Here is a 6,133-nt window from a genome sequence, read left to right on the forward strand (position 1 = left end):
ACCAGGCTTGCTTAGTGCAGGGTGCTCCACCCTAGGCCACTTGAGCCCTGTGAGACTGTTTTGATGGCGGGGATGTGGGGCACAGTGGGGAGACCCTGACCCAGCATCACAGGGAGCCCAAAGGTGGCCCTGGCCCTCAAAGGGCCTGAGGGAAACACAGAGTCTTGCAGAGGTCCCTTCCCTGCCTCTATAGTCCCACCTATGACAGTGATGAATTGATCTGCCACTAATCATGACCCTGTGATGATTTTCTTTGTCCTCTATAGTAGATAATAGATACCATGACTGTGATTCATTGGATTCCTTTGGCCTCTGTACTGGGTACATGCTGATGAATGATCGAATGATTGTCTTTGTCTCACGAGCCCTGGTGGCACAGTGGTTAAGAGGTCAGGCTGCTAACCAAAAGGTCAGCAGTTTGAATCCACCAGCCGCTCCTTGGAAACCCTAATGGGACAGTTCTATTCTGTCCTATAGGGTCGCTGTGAGTTGGAATTGAGTCAGTGGCAACATGTTTGTTTGGTTGTTTTTAACCTTTAACTTAAATCAGATAACATGTATCATGGAGCATTTCCTTCTTTGTTTTACTTGGTACACTTATTTATTAACCAGCAGAGAAACTTGTGCCAGTTTTTCTATCACAAAACTAGGTAAAAGAGAAATCGAACCTTGTCCTAGTTTTCCTAAATATGACCAAGCCCTTAAGATTTAGGAGGTCTCCACATCAATCCCTCCTTTTGATCAAGGATTTCAGCTGAACATCCTTTGATCACACTGTCATTGTCTTTTGTATGGCTTTACATTATCTTCAGCATGGACTTGGCTTTCCTAGGTGGTGGCCCATAAGTTTTGGGTCTTTAAATTCACGGCTATTTGGTTTTGCTGTTCAAGTTTATTGTCTGTACTCTCTGCCAGATATCATCTGGTTATTCACCATTCTGTATATTGGTTTTCACCATACTGTGTGGATTCAGGATACATCTATTGGAGACCTGAACCAAATTGAGAAGGTATAACTTGGCCTTTTCAAGAAAGCTAGTTTTAGGTGCAGGACCAGCCACTGTGTTAGAAAAGTGTACAGAGTCAATATACATTAGTTGTTTTGGAACACGTTTTTGCCTGACCTTGGCTACACATTTCATAATACATTTGACTATGCCAACAATGATTACAACAATTATTAACACAGTTATTCTAATTTGCAATAAGGTTCGTAACCATGATCCTATCCCTAGTGGGAGTTAACTAAACAGGTCAGATACCTATGGCATCTGCACAGGGGGAACTGAATGTAGCCATACTGCTTGTTGGCCTACTTTGTGTGTATCTTTTTTTTTAATTATTATGAGGCATAGTAACAAACAGCTTAAGAAAGGCTTTATAATAGAGGAAAATTACCTAGAAGAAATAAACAAGAGCAATTAGCACACAAATGACCTAAAAACTAAAATAGGGTCCATTAAATAAGGGCATATATGAGTAAACAAGAATGGGTGTGACACGTAACTTAATGATTATTAAAACACTAATAAGAAAAATATAAAGGAAAGTTTTTAGGTTAAAACACATGGAAAGGTTTAGCAATACAAATCTGTCTTAGCAATTAATAAAACCTAACTGATAGACCAAAGCTACTTTAAAAATAATGAGGGTTAGGCACAAAGCAATAATTTCAATAACTTTCATTCAGCAAGGGCAAGTTATTAGCCCACAGACATTGAAGTCATTTAAGACAAAATGGATAGCAAATACTGTTGTTGTTAGGTGCCGTCCTGTCGATTCTGACTCATAGAGACCATATGCACAACAGGACAAAACACTGCCCGGTCCTGTGCCATCCTCACAATCATTGCTGTGCTTGACCCCATTGTTGCAGCCACTGTGTAAATCCATCTCACTGACCCTCTACTTTACCAAGCATGATATCCTTCTCCAGGGACTGATCCCTCTTGATAACATGTCCAAAGTATGTGAGATGAAGTCTCACTGTCCTTGCTTCCAAGGAGCATTCTGGCTATACTTGTTCGTTCTTTTAGCAGTACATGGTATATTCAATATTCTTCGCCAACACCACAATTCAAAGGTGTCGATTCTTCTCTTAGAGCTTCTTTATTCATTGCCCAGCTTTTGTATGCATATGAGGCGATTGAAAACACCATGACTTGGGTCAGGTGCACCTTAGTCTTTAAAGTGACATTTTTGCTTTTTAACATTTTTAAACAGGTCTTTTGCAGCAGATTTGTCCAGTGCAGATCTGTCATTTGATTTCTTGACTGCTGTTTCCATGGGCATTGAATTTGGATCCAAGTAAAATGAAATCCTTGACAACTTCAACCTTTTCTTCATTTATCATGATGTTGCTCATTGGTCCAGTTGTGAGGATTTTTTTTTTTTTTATGTTGAGGTGCAATCCATACTGAAGGCTGTGGTCTTTGATCTTCATCAGTAAGTGCTTCAAGCCCTCTTCACTTTCAGCAAGCAAGGTTGTGTCATCTGCATAATACAGGTTGTTAATGAGTCTTCCTCCAATCCTGATGCCCTGTTCTTCTTCATATAGTCCAGCTTCTCGGATTATTTCCTCAGCATATAGATTGAATAAGTATGATGAAAGGATACAAACCTGACGCACACCTTTCCTGACTTTAAATCATGCAGTATCCCCTTGTTCTGTTTGAACGACTGCCTCTTGACCTATGTACAGGTTCCTCATGAGCACAATTAAGCGTTCTGGAATTCACAGTCTTTGCAACGTTATCCATAATGTGTTACGACCCACACAGATGAATGCCTTTGCATAGTCAATAAAACACAGGTAAACATCCTTCTAGTATTCTCTACTTTCAGCCAGGATCCATCTGACATCAGCAATAATATCCTTCGTTCCATGTCCTCTTCTGAATCAGGCTTGAATTTCTGGCAGTTCCCTGTTGATGTACTGCTGCAACCACTTTTGAATGATCTTCAGCAAAATTTTACTTGCATGTGATATTAAGGATATTGTTTGATAATTTCTGCATTCAGTTGGATCACCTTACTTTGGAATAGGGACAAATATGGATCTTTTTCAGTCAGTTGGCCAGGTAGCTATCTTCCAAATTTCTTAGCATAGACAAATGAGCACTTCCAGTGCTGCATCTGTTTGTTGAAACATCTCAATTGGTATTCCGTCAATTCCTGGAGCCTTGTTTTTTACCAATGCCTTCAGTGCAGCTTGGACTTCTTCCTTCAGTACCATCGATTCTTCATCATATGCTACCTCCTGAAATGATTGAACGTCAACCAATTCTTTTTGGTACTGTGACTGTGTATTCCTTCCATCTTCTTTTGATGCTTCCTGCGTCATTCAACATTTTCCCCCATAGAATCCTTCATTATTGCAACTCAAGGCTTGAATTTTTTCTTTGAAAAAATTTTCTTCTCAAAAGAAAAGGCCAAAATGGATATCAGAAGAGACTTTGAAACTTGCTCTTGAACGTCGAGTAGCTAAAGTGAACAGAGGAAATGATGAGGTAAAAGAGCAAATACTAGAAAAAGAAATATGAAAGGTCTGAGAATTGTATATTTATGTGGTCCAGTGTTTGGGAATAAAGGGCTTATAAGCCTGATCTTGCACCTTGGGATGAGTTGTCCACACCAGATTTCATCTGTTCCTCATTCTAGTGGCTTTTAATTTTAGTTTCAGTCTTTTAATTGGTTGAACTGTCCAAGTAGGAACAGCAGCTTTCTTCAATTGGGAAAGGTGTATCCAGGTCTTAACTCTGTAATTTAGTGGCACAAGGATAAGCACAGGGAACTACATATGGTTCTTTTCAATGAGACTCCAGGGAATCTTTCAATTGATGTCTTTTTAAATATATGTATATATATACAGTCCTCTGGAACAATATTGAGCAGATTTTGAGATTTTGGTTTTTGGTTGTCAAAAGCTCCTTTAACCTATGAAAACATTCTTTAGAGTATTGGATTAAAAACTGACAGTATTTAACAATATTAGAGTTAGTTTAAATAGCATAAGGGAAGGCCATTTGGTTTTGAAGAACTACTTATCTTATTACAGTCATTTTAGCATTCATTTCTTGGAGTCTAAGAGCAAATCACTTAAAACACTCTGAATATATCTAGTGAGACTTTTGACATGTGCTATGACATCTTCTAATCCTATTTGAGGTACAGAAATAGATGTTAAATGATTATACTATTGAAATACAGATCTGTAGTAACAAGGGAAAGAAAAGAAAATATTCTTATATAAATTTTATAGTAATTCTTTTAGTTTACTCAGTTCTATGTAGCCAATTTTGGTTCCATGTTATTCTGGATTAGGAGTAACTTAAAAACTATGTGAATTCTACATAACAGTTTTAAAATCTTGATTTAATCCAATTATATTATATTCAAAATATTATGTTCTTCTTTATGAGTCTGATACAGTCCATTTTGTTGCATTTTCAGTGAATTAGCAACGTAAAACTTATCTGTGAATTATAAACCTAAAAATGGCTATGATTATGATTAGCTTATAATAATAGTTTTTGTTTTAAAGTGAAAAGACAATGGGAATTAACCACAAAAATAATGGAAAGCCAAATAAAGTTAAATAAAAACTTTAGATAAAATGTTTGTAAACATAATGATTAACCTTATTCCTAAAAAGCTTTAGATATGTTGTTGTTGTTGGGTGCCGTCGAGTCGGTTCCGACTCATAGCGACCCTATGCACAACAGAACGAAACACTGCCCTGTCCTGAGCCATTCTTACAATCGTTGTTATGCTTGAGCTCCTTGTTGCAGCCACTGTGTCAATCCACCTCGTTGAGGGTCTTCCTCTTTTCCGGTGACCCTGTACTCTGCCAAGCATGATGTCCTTCTCCAGGGACTCATCCCTCCTGACAACATGTCCAAAGTTTGTAAGACGCAGTCTCACCATCCTTGCCTCTAAGGAGCATTCTGGCTGCACTTCTTCCAAGACAGATTTGTTTGTTCTTTTGGCAGTCCATGGTATATTCAATATTCTTCGCCAACACCACAATTCAAAGGCATCAACTCTTCTTCAGCCTTCCTTATTCATTGTCCAGCTTTCACATGCATATGATGTGATTGAAAATACCATGGCTTGGGTCAGGTGCACCTTAGTCTTCAGGGTGACATCTTTGCTCTTCAACACTTTGAAGAGGTCCTTTGCAGCAAATTTGCCCAATGCACCGCGTCTTTTGATTTCTTGACTGCTGCTTCCATGGGTGTTGATTGTGGATCCAAGTAAAATGAAATCCCTGACAACTTCAGTCTTTTCTCCGTTTATCATGATGTTGCTCATTGGTCCAGTTGTGAGGATTTTTGTTTTCTTTATGTTGAGGTGCAATCCATTCTGAAGGCTGTGGTCTTTGATCTTCATTGTTAAGTGCTCCAAGTCCTCTTCATTTTCAGCAAGCAAGGTTGTGTCATCTGCATAATACAGGTTGTTAATGAGTCTTCCTCCAATCCTGATGCCCTGTTCTTCTTCATATAGTCCAGCTTCTCGGATTATTTGTTCAGCGTACAGATTAAATAAGTATGGTGAAAGAATACAACCCTGACGCACAACTTTCCTCACTTTAAACCAATCAGTATCCCCTTGTTCTGTCTGAACAACTGCCTCTTGATCTATGTAAAGGTTCCTCATGAGCACAATTAAGTGTTCTGGAATTCCCATTCTTCGCAGTGTTATCCATAATTTGTTATGATCCACACAGTCAAATGCCTTTGCATAGTCAATAAAACACAGGTAAACATCCTTCCGGTATTCTCTGCTTTCAGCCAGGATCCGTCCGACATCAGCAATGATATCCCTGGTTCCACGTCCTCTTTTGAATCTGGCCTGAATTTCTGGCAGTTCCCTGTTGATATACTGCTGCAGCCATTTTTGAGTGATCTTCAGCAAAATTTTGCTTGCGTGTGATATTAATGATATTGATCGATAATTTCCACATTCAGTTGGATCACCTTTCTTGGGAATAGGCATAAATATGAATCTCTTCCAGTCAGTTGGCCAGGAAGCTGTCTTCCATATTTCTTGGCATAGACGAGTGAGCACCTCCAGCGCTGCATCTGTTTGTTGAAACATCTCAATTGATATTCCATCAATTCCTGGAGCCTTG

The sequence above is a fragment of the Loxodonta africana genome, chromosome X (genome assembly GCF_030014295.1).
Source record: "Loxodonta africana isolate mLoxAfr1 chromosome X, mLoxAfr1.hap2, whole genome shotgun sequence".
Lineage (NCBI taxonomy): Eukaryota > Metazoa > Chordata > Mammalia > Proboscidea > Elephantidae > Loxodonta > Loxodonta africana.